The 13,299-nt window shown below is 51.3% G+C and overlaps 1 long non-coding RNA gene across 1 annotated transcript; it reads right to left on the bottom strand.

The window, feature by feature from the left end:
* Window positions 1–400: 400 nt before the first annotated feature.
* Window positions 401–3,417, bottom strand: LOC125935191 (uncharacterized). The gene is made up of 2 exons (XR_007461623.1): window positions 1,809–3,417; window positions 401–1,666 (listed from the first exon to the last, which is right to left on the bottom strand). It is a non-coding gene; the product is annotated as an uncharacterized LOC125935191 (long non-coding RNA).
* Window positions 3,418–13,299: the final 9,882 nt, after the last annotated feature.

The raw sequence follows: 13,299 nt of genomic DNA, 5'->3' as shown, positions 1-13,299 counted from the left end.
CACAACCCTGTACGAGTCCACACTGACACACAGAGAACTGACCGCAACGCAAGTGACCAATGCTGTGGAGCCTCACGGAGGACGCTGTGCACAGTCAGAGCTTCCTTGTGAGTGTGATCGTGGAACCCCCTTTTGAGCACTGTGTCCCCTCTTCCTCCTGAACCAGCCTTCCAGCCCGCCAGCTGTCTCTCTAAATGAGACAAAGAAATCTTGGACACGGGCTCCCTATATGTTTGTGTCAGAGTTGTGCTTTTAACTTTCTAAAAATGATACTTGGATAGAAATTTGGCAAAAATATATCAGAGTTCTCAATGGATGCTGCTTCTCTGCAATAGTAATTTAGCAGCTGGCAATGTACCTTCTGGGTGTACTTGGATGGAGGCAGAAAGCAGGCTGTGGGGAGGTTCAGGCAGCTTTGTTTAATGATCAACAAAGCAAGTAAGCGAACACACCTACAAAATAAAACCACTTAAATCCACGGTTCTCAACTTTGGGTGAGTCTGCCCCTGGTGGACAGTTGGTCCCATCTGGAGACAACGTGGGTCGTCACCACTGCAAAGGGCTGCTGGGGGCATCCAGGGGGCAGAGGCCAGGTATTTTCAGTGCCCAGATCCTCTGAGGTCTTCATCATGTAGCCGTCCCCGCGATTTCGCAATGAATGAATGGTTAGCGTCCTTACCGTTGATGGCCCTGTTGAGATCTTTCCCTTGGCCTGACCGCTTTCTCCTGTTACTTTCAAATGATCGCAGACTCCAGGGAGGAGAACTGAGGTAAACTTCTCTCCAAGTGCTAGGCCCCAAGTGTCCCAAAGACATGTCTCCCTACAAGACATTCTAGAATGTGGCCGTAGAAATCCAGGTTGACCAGCCCCGCTGCTCCCGTGGGCAGAAGGCGGCGGAGGAGGCTGGCTCTGTCTCTAGTCTTTGGTTGGTCCTGATCTGTCACTTGATAACATGATTTTCCTTTAATTCCTTGAAGCCCAATAAATCTTCTCCTGCTCTGCAGCACTTACAATTGTTGCCTCATCTGTTAATGCATGTGAATGTCTCCCCAAGGTTGCTATGGTTCAGTAGGTGCTTTGCGACTAGGTCACTTTTACTCTTCACTTCCATTGGGCGGAGCCATGAGGTATGACTGAGAGAGAAAGGAACACCTTTGTGAATACTGCCCTCCACCCCACAGCCTCTTCAGCTTCACATTCTCACGTGAGGATCGAGACCAGGCTCTCAGCCTCGGCACCATGGATGTGTGAGCCGGGACGATTCGGCGTGTCGTGGGATTTTTCTCGGTATCCCTAGGCTCCACCTACTGAATTCCAGTAGTACTTTCTCCATCCCAAACGGTGTAATAATCAAAAATTCAAAAATGTCACGTCACCGGGGGCTCTACTGGCCCAGTTGACCAATGGCCTCCACTAGCAGGGGAAGAAGGAGCTCCAGAAGCTTCTCTCTCACCAGTCAAGATGGAGCCTCCTCTCTGTGCCCTACAAGAACCTGTTTGGTCCCAGACTACTTCTGAAGAGTCCTCAGTCTGCGACATTCAAGTGTTGTAAGTGATCATCTCTTCATGGTAGAAATAGTAATAGCCAGGAATGATTTTATTTTCTTCTTTGGATTTATTCATGTCATCTGCATTTTCTGTTTATTCCTTTTGAAATTTCTAAATGCTTAAGAAATGGAAGGATTCATACACATATTTAATATAGTCTTAGATAATGTAGCAGACATACCATAGGGCGACCCCCTGTCCAATGATTGGTGTCCTATATAATCTCCACCTTTTGAATGTGAGCGGGGTTTGTGACTTACTTTTGGACGACAATATGGCAGAGGTGACGGGCTGTCATATCCAAGGTTATAGGTGATGTAAGAGTTTGAGGAAGAGAGACTCTCCCTTGCTGCCTTTGAAGAAGTGAGCTGCCGTTTTGTGGGACCGCCTGCAGAAAGGCCATGTGACAGGGAACTGTGCAGCCTCTAGGAGCTGAGAGTGGTCCCAGGTGACAAACAGCAGCAAGGCAGGGACTTCCGTCCTGTAAGCCCGGCCAAACAAAATGAGAAGGCTTGGAAGGTGATCTTTCCCCACTTGGGCCTCTGATGAGACCATGACCCCACCTGATGCTTGACTATAGTGTGGTGAGACCCAAAGCGGAGGACCCAGCTGGGCTGTGCCAGGATGTCTGACCTGCATAGAGTGTGAGATAATTAATGCGTGTTGTTTTAAGTCACTAAATTTGTGGCGATTTATGACGAATCAACAGATAAAACATGTGGGAGCTTCCCTGTCCTTTGAGAACACATGAGCCAAATAACTTCTGTAAGTATTGTGGCTGTGTCTATATTGAGGGACTAGTGAGCCCTTAATTACCCAAGAACTGATGGATCAGAACCTATGAATCTTTCAGAAGAGGAAAGCCGCCTCCAGGTGCTGCCAGACCCCGGCACCCTTGGCCATGCTCCTGCCCCTGTGGGGTTAAACGGTGTCGCAGAGCACCAGCACTACAGAAGGCCACTCTGGGGACATGGTGGAGCAGGGCAGAATGAAGACCCCTCCCAAATCATCCTCATCAAAACCACAAAACCACAAATCACAAACGTGACTGAGCATCCCTCTCCTCTGGCTCATGTGGGTGACTGCTGCTTTTTAGCCAGACAGCATTAGCCTCACTCTGCTCTTTTCACCTTCTGGTTGAGAGTTATTATGACATCAAGTCCTGGAATTGTGTGAGCCAACTCCTCAAAATCTCTCTCCTCCTGCCCTCCCTCCGGAGAGTACGTATGTATCAGTGTACGTAAGTACATACATGTCACCCATCTATGTATTTGTCTATTATCTATGTATCTATCTATCTATGTATCTATCCATCTCATCTACCTATCCATCTATCTATTATCTATCTATTATCTATCTATCTATCTATCTAATCTCCTCTTGGTCCTGTTTTCCTGGAGGACCCTCTATCATACAGAGTTTCTTTTTTTTTAATGTTTATTTATTTTTGAGAGAGACAGAGAGACAGAGCATGAGTGGGGGAACGACAGAGAGAGAGGGAGACACAGAATCCGAAGCAGCTCCAGGCTCTGAGCTGTCGGCACAGAGCCTGATGCAGGGGCCCGAACTCATGAACCGTGAGATCATGCCCTGAGCCGAAGTCGGAAGTTTAACCGACTGAGCCGCCAGGGTGGCCCTGTCACACGGTTTCATGATCGTACTCTTTGGAAGCATCCGTGTGATCGCCTTCTTTCACTAACAAAACACTTTAAGGGGTGAACACCTTGTGTGGTGGAGAAAGCTGTATATCTTCAGGACCTGATGGTCAACAAGTAATTATAGAGGCTCTTCCGTGTACTTGGCACTCTGCCAGCCTGGAGCGTCTTGGAGGTGGAACCTACAGATCGTCTGCCCACACGCAGCTTTGCGGATCTGGTATGAAACTTGGTTTATTTTTATTTTTATTTTTTTATATTTATATTTATTTTATTTTTTATTTGAGAGAGAGAGAGAGAGAGAGCATGAGCAGGGGAGAGGGGCAGAAGGAGAGAGAGCAAGAGAGAGAGAGAGAGAGAGAGAGAGAGAGAGAGAATCTTAAGCAGGCTCCACGCTCAGCAAAGGACTCGACATGGGGTTCCAACTCACGACTGTGAGATCATGACCCGACCCGAAATCGCCGGACACTCCATTGCCTGAGCCACCCAGGTGCCCCGAAACTTGGTTTTAAACAGAGACATAATAGTTGCAGTAATGACATTGAGTGTTTACTGTCCGACTCTGCCCTCAGTGCTTTATGTGAGTCGCCTCATTGAACCCTTGCAAAAGCCCCTGGCTCCTATTTCTGCGCCGTGCACTTCGAACACGAGAAAACTGCATTTATTTGTGTCCTGCTGCCGCTGTGACATATCACCACAGACTTGGTGGCTTGAAACCACACGAATTTACCCTCTTGCAGCCTGGGGGGCACAGGTGCACAAGCAGGCTAAATCGAGGCGTGGGCAGGATGGGTTCCTTCGGGAGGCACCAGAGATTTTGCGGCCTCGACCTCCCCAGATTTCATCGGCCACCTGAAGGGCTTGTGGCTCCTTCCACTGACTTCCCAGAGCCTCCCTCCCTTCACGTGGCCTTCTCCTCTTTCCCAAACCTCCCTCCGCATCCCTGTTGAAAGGATACCTGTGTTTACATTTAGGGTCCCCCCCTGGGGAATCAAGGGAAATCCCCGCCCCCCCGCCCCCATCTCAAGACCCTCCTATCACATCTGCAAAGTCCGCACTTTGCACACACCAGCTGACGGGGAGGGGAAGTTGTGACTTCTCAGCTCACCAGGAGAGCAGGTGTTGGTAAGGGGGGGGTCTGGACCCACAGCCGATGCTTCAAAAAAAAATGTTTATTTATTTATATTTGACAGAGCGAGAAAGAGAGAGAGAGAGAGAGAAAGCAAGGGAGGGGCAGAGAGCGAGGGAGAGAGAGAATCCCACGCAGGCTCCTCATCGTCAGCGCAGAGTCTGAGCTCTGAGTGGGAGCTCAAACCCACGAACCGTGAGATCTTGACCTGGACGGAAACAGAAGAGTGCGATGCTTAACCGACTGAGCCACCCAGATGCCTCCTGCAGCTGACGCTTGGCCCTGCACATGGCTGTGGCCAGTCCTCAGAGATCCACGGGCTCAGCACAGAGGGCAGAGCCCCCAGGGAGGTGACCAAAAGTACCCGTGCGTGCGCATCATGCTGCCGAAGGCTGGCTCCCCGAAAAGCCTACCAGTGCCGTCTGGGGACAAGCAGGGCTGAGGGGGCTGCTCGCTCACCCTGGCGCAGGCAGGCATTGCCCTGACGGTCTTGGATTTGTCTGGGAGGGACTTGGACAAAGGGGACACAGTTGTGAGGTTTCTGCTTTCTGGTCCAAGGCCGGTCTTTCAAGTGGAAATGGAGCTGCGTTACTGGTCACGATCCATGACATAATCCAGTTGACCTTTGGACAACACGGGTCGGAACCATGTAGGTTCACTTAACGCGTGGAATTTTTAATAAATACGGTAAATGCATTTGTTAATAAACACCGTAAACGTATTTTCTCTTCCTTATGAGTTTCTCAACGTGTTCTTTTCTCTAGCTTCGTTTATGGTAAGAACACGGCAGATAACACCTGTCACGTACAAATGTGTGCCAATTTATGTGACAATCTACGTGCCAATTTACGTGTGCCAATGTGCTTACCTTAGCCGTAAGGCTGCGGTCAACAGTAGGCTGTTGGTGGTGAAGTTTTGAAGCGTCAAGGTTATACGTGGATTTCTGCCCGTGCAGAGAGAGGGTCGGCGCCCCCGACCTCTGCGTTGTTGGAGGGTCACCTGTAGTTTAGCAGAAGCGGACGTGACAAGCCCTGAAAGCACACCGTCGGGCATTGCTGTTCGTTGTACATTCAGTGGCCTGATACCCATTTAAATTAATACTGGGGAAGTTCCTGATATTAGCAATAAAGTTATTTGCACATTTTATCTTTCTGGGCTAGACTTACCTAGACCGGTGAAGCCAGATTGCTTAAGACAGAGGAAAAGCAAGTAGATGTTAATGGTGGCAGTCAGTTATGGGTATAGATGCGTTGGTTCTTACTGAGAACCAGCCCACCCCAAATTCCTGAATCACATTAGAGCGGGGCACGCCTCTGGGAGGTCCGTCCTTGGTAGGAAACCCAGAAGTACAAAGTGAGAGAGTCAGACGCATGTGAGGACAGGAGGGGGTCACCTGTGTAGTTTGCAAGGAAGGCAGCTGTCAGAGCGGAACATTTTCTCCACATGACTTCCCAAACCCACACCCCGAATGACTTCCAAGGGTGTGTTCAAATGACGGAAAGTGTGGAACTGGAGACAGAAGGGGGAGCATTCCGTAAGTGACAAGGGCAAATGCAGCAGCCCCACCACAGACCCGTGCCGCCTGCCACCTGACCACGGAGGGCCTGCACCCAGGCGTGCGCATGCCAGGGGCCGCACGCTGGGGCGAGTTCGAACGTCGACAAAGCGTGAGCCCTTCGCCTTATTATCCAGAACCAGGGGAGTGTTCTGGTAGCTCGTTCTGCTTCCAGTGAGAGAGCACAGCCTGTGGCGAAGGAGTAGAAATTCACAAGTACCGAATTTACGAACATAGTGTGTCTTCAGAGCTCAACATCTCTCGCTCGCTAAGCACCTACCTGCTGCTCAGGTACATCGCATATGCAAACAACTCAGCACAGAGAAAGTTCTCGTAGCCGCATCTTACAGATGTAGGAAAAAAAAAACAACCCTCCCGGAGGCTGAGTATCCCGCCAAGGCCACACGGCAAGTGGCTAAACCCTAAACCCTTAGCCTCTGCACAATGCCATACTGCCCCCTGGCCTTTCTGGAAAGTCACTGTTAGGTCTGCTCTTACGCTCTGCAGCGATTGCACACTGCGTACCTATAAATACACGTGTTGCCATAAATCACGCATTGTACGCCATGTGTGTCTTTATTTCTGTCCCACTGAAGAGAGAAGACGTCTATCCCAAGGAGTCTGCCTTCCTTAGAAGCCCAGACTGTCATACAAAACCCCTCTCCTCCCCCACCTCCCACAGAATACGATGTCCTTGGTGGCCAAACTGTATTTCTGGAACTCCAGGGGCCCCTCAGCCCACGTTTATGAGCCCATCCTCACTGCCCAGTACGACTTTCTTTCTAGCTCTGTGCTACCCTCCAGCTTCCCTCCTGAAGCCAGTACGTCTGCCAAAGCCATCCCTCCCCCGGGAGCGCCCTAGACCGAATGGCTCTGTTCTTGGAAAAATCCTTTTTAAATGGCCACCTCGAAATTTCATACTCCTCGCTCTTGTGAATCATCCCCGGACACCCGGTGAGATTCCTGCCTCTGACCCTGCGGTGTCTCTCTGTTCCCCGAGTGTCACGCACAGTGCAGAGTGTCCCGGCTTGGGAGGTGTCTGCCAGGCCAGGAGAGCAGCTCCAGCACGTCCTCGTCCCAGAGCAGTGCCCCGCCTGAACACACGCTCAGTCTGCACGGTTCAGTGAGCCGAAGCGGGGGCAAGGCAAGGCCCTGACGTGAGCCCTTAGTGCTGGGGAGACGCTGGTGTGAGGAAATTGTGCATTCTCCTCCTGTAACATACAGATGCATCATCAAACCTGGTGCAAAACGGGAATTTCCCTTCCAAACGAATAGGAAAGACTTTTAGATAAGTGAATTAAGAACATAAACTCTGGCAGGAACAAAGATTTTTTTTTTTTTTTTTTTGGTCTTCTTTGCTAAATTAGTACCACTTGGGTTCAAAGACAATAGATCATGTTTGTCAAGTTTGAAATTTATCAAACTCCTTTCGCCTTTCCCAAATTTTAGATCTGTGAGTTAAACATACTTCATAAAGAAGATTACCCTGTCCTCTCCATGTTGCTATTTATCAATGAGAAACAGAGTGCTTTATGAATAACACTGCACTTCACAGGATTCCTTTTCGGTGAGACAATATACGTACCCCCGCCTCTTGGGTGGAAAATCTGAAACACGGGCGAAGAAAATATTTCTAAGCACACAGGAAAGGCACAACCAGGTTGGTACTAGACATAAGGTATTTGCCACCATCTTCCAGGTCTGATGGCCGGAGCTATAGTTCCATCCATCATCCCCAAGTGCCTGCTCCCCTCTCGCCATCACAGATTAAAGCCTTAGGAGTCACTTTGCGATGTGCACTGGGGAAGACAGTGCTGCTGTGTGGTTCTGAGGGGCCGCGCCCTACCTGTTGAAGAGTGTGGGGTGGCTCAAGAAGAAGCACGTAGCGCAGGGCTCAGAGGTATGGGGCAGGGCGCTGTTCTGGGCCAGGTACAGCCCTCTCCTCTCCGGCAGGGTGGGGGACTGGGGCACGGAGTCAAAGGCAGCAGCATTTGGATGGAGTTATGGGCAGGAGGGAAACGTCTCGAATGAAAGGTGACATCATCCAAGGCATGATTGGGAGTTTGAGGGTTGACTTAATGTTCTAATTGATATTAAGCTTCCAAAGAGCTTCCAGAAGGCTGTGCGAGGGGTGGAGAGGAGGCTGTGAGTCTCCTTCTATGGTAGCGGGGCTTTGTCTTGTAGGTTACTGTAGTGGCAGTATTTAGGCCAAGACAGTGACTTGCTTTAAAAAAAAAAAAAGAAGAAGCTCTTTAGGAGCACTGGCGTGTAGAGCAGTGAGGGATGTGGAACAGGTGGAGTGTGGGGCTCTGTGGGTCAGCTGATGCAGGGGTGCACCCTTGCTGTGATGAGGTGCAAGGAAGGGAAGCAGAGGCAGGAGGAAGGGAGCAGGGGAAGCGTGGGCTGGTGGGGAGAATGCGCTGTCGTTGGCAGAAGTCAGGTGGGTGAGCAGGGAACCGGCTTGGGGACCGGGTTCGGGAGTAGCGTGTGCTCCTGCCTCCAAAGCCACGCCACATCAACATGCAAGCAGCAGGAATCACTGGCTACTTAATTTATTTAATTTATGTATTTATGTATTTATTTATTTTTATTTTTTTTAAACGTTTATTTATTTTTAAGAGAGAGAGAGAAAGAGTGAGAGCAGAGGAGGGGCAGAGAGAGAGAGAGAGGAAGATACAGAATCCGAAGCAGGCTCCAGCTGTCAGCACAGAGCCCGGCGTGGGGCTCGAACGCACAGACCATGAGATCGTGACCTGAGCCGAAGTCGGACGCCCAACCGACTGAGCCATCCAGGTGCTCCTTTAATGTTTCTTTTTAAGAGACAGAGAGTAAGCAGGGACAGGCTGAGAAAGAGAGAGAGAGATAGAGAGAGAGAGAATCCGAGGCAGGCTCCAGGAGCTGAGCTATCAGCACAGAGCTCAACGCGGGGCTCGAACTCACCAACCATGAGATCACGACCTGAGGCAAAGCCCGACCCTTAACCGACTGAGCCACCCAGGTGCCCCACTAGCTATTTTAAGCAGAAAGAGATCTCCTGCAAAGAATTGTGTGCTGCCATCAGCGTCCAAGGGAGGAGTGGTCCGTGCCCCAGGCTCCAAGAATGAGTCTGGAAGGCCTTCTGTAGAGCTACGTCCCCTACCCGGGGCAGGAAGGGGAGGCCTGGGGAGGCCGCTGCGGGAAGACTGCTTTAGGAACGTGCAGCCTTAGCCACGTCCCCGGGAACACGCACCCTTAGCTGCATCCTGGGCACCAGAAAGCCACCTCTGGGTGCAGGCCGTGAGGGCCCAGAGAGCAGGCTGCAGCCGCAGAAACCCAGCATCTCCGTCCTGCCTGCCAGCTCCACGGGCCAAGGCGACAGCTCCCTGTTGGCCCCTGCCCGGCAGCCTTCCCATGCGGGTGGCTGCTTCCTGGAAACTAACTTCCGCGTGACGCAGTTCGAATAAAATGACAGAAACACCGCCTCAACCTTGGACCTCTGGGAAGTCACATTTGCGAGAGTGTCCAATGGACTTGGAGTGCCCACCTGCCAAATGTGCCCTAGGAACTCCTTTGCCAGCTCAGGGTCTACACACACCATCGCGCACGGAAGATTCCGCACCGCCGTGAGGACACCCGATGCTCCCGCCCAACGTGATGGATTTGTTTATTCTTCATGCAAATGAGAAGTAATTCCATCTTCTCTGCAGAAGGGAAGAAAGAGAGTGGTGTTTAAATAGAGATTTAAGTTTTCCCCTCATCAACCATAAAATGCCTTACTGGATCCGAAATCTCTTCTTAAATAGAAATGCAGGGTATAGCCGCAAGTTCAACAGGATGCATCCAAGAGACATTTGGGGGTCATACTTCCTTATCTTTCTTTCGATAAAGAACATTAAGCTATTTTTTTTTTTTATTCTGGTATATGGTCTCCAACTCTTGGAGCAGTCGCTACACATCTGGAATGCACTGTTCAAGTCAGCACCATTTTTCTTCATGGCAGGGTTTGAAGATGAGCCCAAAGGAAAATTTCTGGCCGAAGATGTTTGGTATCATTTTATCTAAAATTCAAACAATTGCTACACACTTATTCTAAATGAAAGACACTTTCGCCACCACCCCCTTCTTGGCAATAATTTTCTGCCTGGATAATTTACAGAATGTACTATATGCTCACGATCTTAGAATAACACCATTCCAACTCACAATCTGAATCATCAGTTTCAGAAATAAGGAAGTTTTGAGACCCGTGGCTTCTCAAGACCACCTAGAAACTCAAAACACTGCTTTTCAAAAAAGCTCTTTGTCACTCTGGGGTCCAGAGAGTTTTGTGTTGTGTGCTTTTTTTCCCAAAAAAAAGTAAACCTCTTTTAGGCTGCATACGTCATTGAATCAACACATCCTTGACTTCCTACCTACCCAGCACCAACTCTTCTTTCCCAACTGGGGAGACGACACCCAGGCTCCCAAGTCTATTTCCAGAAGGCAGCTGGAACCAAAGGTTTTCACACAAATCCGAGAATGCCACCCCCGTGTCTGAAAACTCTTTATGGCGGCTCCTTGCACCTAGAGTGTCAAACACATCTACCCTGGTTTCCAAGACCCTGGTGGCATCGGCAGGTGCTACCCTGCCCCCCAAGCAATCAACTCCAGTAAGTGGCTTCCCGCTCCCTACACTCCAGACTCTGAGCTGGTTTCTGATGCTTCGACGTGCCAAATTCACTTCTGACTTGGAGACTCTCTGTTGTCACCTCCAGCGCCTGCAACTTTTTGTTCTTTTTTTTTTTTAATAGACTTTACTCTTTAGAGCATCTTTAGGTTCACAGGAAAATAGAGCGGAAGGTACAGGGTTCCCGCGTGCCCCTGCCCCCCGCACTGTGCTTAGCCTCCGACATCGTCAGCATCCGGGTGGTAAGTCTGTTACAGCTGATGAGCCCGCACGGACACATCCTCACACCCCGTCCATGGGGAGCGTTAGGGTCCACTCCTGGTGTCGCACACTGTATAGATTTTCATGCACGTACGGATGATGTGTATGTGTCATTACAGCACCACACAGAGTTGGTTCACTGCCCTCAAGATCCTCTGCGCTCTATCTACGCAGCCCCCCCTCCCCCAACCTGTGACAGCCACTGACCCCTTTACTGTCTTCGCGGTCTTGCCTTGTCCAGAAGGTCACAGAGTTGGAGTCCTGCAACATGTAGCCTTTGCAGATTGGCTTCCATCATTGAAAAATATGCATTTGGGGTGCCCGGGTGGCTCAGCTGGTTAAGTGTCCTGTTCTTCATTACGGCGCAGGTCACAATCTCACAATGTGTAAGTTCGAGCCCCACGTCAGGCTCTGTGCTGACAGCACGGAGCCCGCTTGGGATTCTCTGTCTCCGTCTCTCTCTGCCCCCTCCCCGATCATGTCCTCTCTCTCTCTCTCAAAATAAATAAATAAACTTAAAAAAATAAAATTAAAAATACGCATTTAAGATTCCTCTCTGTCTTTTCACGGCTCAACAGCTCAGTTCTTTTTAGTGCCGAATAATATTCCACTGTCTGGATGGACCCCGGTTTATCCACTCGCCTACTGAGGGACATCTTGGTTACCTCCAAGTTTTGACAATTTGTAATAAAGTTGCTGTAAACTTGTGTGCAGGCTTTCTCATGGAGATACGTCTTCAAGTCATTTGTTTAAATACCAAGGAGTGTGATTGCCGGAGCTCCCAGTATTTAATCTCACAAGGTTATACTTTTATTCAGATGAATATCCACATATTCACGTGCTCATTGATCCTTTCAACAACTCTTTGGTGAATGACTGCTTCTTCACTCCTTCTCCAGAAAAAAAAAAAAAAAAAAGCCTTTCCCTTGACTCCAATGGCCCTTTTCCAGCCACCGAGAACATCTCAAAAGCCACTGCTTAGATGTAGAGTGGCAGTTCCCCACCAGGGAGCTTCTGTGCCTTCCCCCCGCCCCCCAACCCCCACCTCCGCCCCAGGTCGTGGGGCAAGTCCGGAGACAGCTACGACGACCACGGGACTGGGCCAGGCGTTCCTGGAGGCTGGCGGGAGACGTGGGGGATGGTGCACAGGGCATAGGATCGCCCCGGCCGGAGACCCAGGAGACCCGCTCGGAGTAGCCCCCAGCCTCAGGCCCCCTAGCAGAGCCCAGTGGAAACCCCCTACACCAAGCACACAAATCTGTGACAATACTTGCCCGCGTGGGACTGAAGACACCAGGGGGCTAGGTCGTGCCAGACCTTGAATAGGGCTCACCAGACCTCAGGCAGTCCTGTGGATGATGGTAAGCAAGGTAGGGGTGCTAAAGGAGGGGAGCCCAGGAAACGTCAGGCAGTGCAGGAACAGACCAGTTCCCGAGCAGGTGCTCGGGGCCATGAGGATGTGGGCGCATGGGCGGAGGCCGTGGGACCTGAACCCACGGGGCTGGGAGGGCGCACAGTGGAAGCGGGTGAGGGGACGGCACGGGGGCCCCCCACGCGGAGAGGGATGGAAAATCAGAGCGGTCTCTGAGGAACCCTACAACAGAACGTCTGGCACCCTGTGAGGCCCATGGCCAGAGGTCAGCAGAGGGCTTAGCCTCTGTACTGGACGTAGGGAGGTGGCACCAGACTCCCAGGGAGGGACCTCCAGGGCCGCGGCAGGGGGAGAGGGTGGGCAGTGCAGCTGGCAGGCGACAGCTGCCCTGGGTTCTGGGCAACTCAGCAGCTGGGACTCCCACGAGGGAGTCCGTCCTTGAAGGAGCACAGCCTTCCCTGGACAGCGCCTCTTAGAGACCCCCTCCTTCAGACTTACCTAGAAGGACCAGGGGATCAGATCCAAACCAGCAGGCAGGTACTAAGGCAGCGGACAGCCTTAGCAAGGGCATCGGTGAGCAGGGATCCCTGTGACGCCTGCCTTGCTCCTGTCACCCCAATGCAGGGACCCACCCTCTCAGCCCCGAGGTGGTAAGGCTGGAAGATTCTTTACCAGGCGTCTGATGTGGAAACGCCTTGGGGGACCTCCTCGGAGCGGAGCCCCCTTCACCAGGCCTCGGCTCTCACTCTGGCGCAGGTCCGTTTTCTCTGGGAGTGAGAGCCCTCCTCAAGGAGGCATCCCGGAGGAGGCCTGGTGGCAGGTGTGCTGTGGTGGGGACCAGAGCCCCGTGACAGTAGCTGCCTCCCATCGTGACAGTCTTTTCTGACCGAGCATTGGCCAGGCTCTGACCCTCTGCTTGGCCAGGCCCCGCCTTCTGGGCTTGCGTGCTCATCTCTGCATTGTCCTCAAGAGTCCTGCCAAGTGTTTGCCCAGAATCCCCCACCCTCTAGGTCTGACCCCCTTGATATCGAGTCCATTGTCCCCCAGGCCACACGTGGTCACTCCATCTGCCTAAAAATCCTGTGAGGTCAGCTGCTCCCAAAGCCGCCTTTCCCCCAACGTTCCCTCTTAGGA

The sequence above is a fragment of the Panthera uncia genome (genome assembly GCF_023721935.1).
Source record: "Panthera uncia isolate 11264 chromosome A1 unlocalized genomic scaffold, Puncia_PCG_1.0 HiC_scaffold_17, whole genome shotgun sequence".
Classification (NCBI taxonomy): domain Eukaryota; kingdom Metazoa; phylum Chordata; class Mammalia; order Carnivora; family Felidae; genus Panthera; species Panthera uncia.
This window is presented reverse-complemented; position numbering and strand designations above follow the sequence as displayed.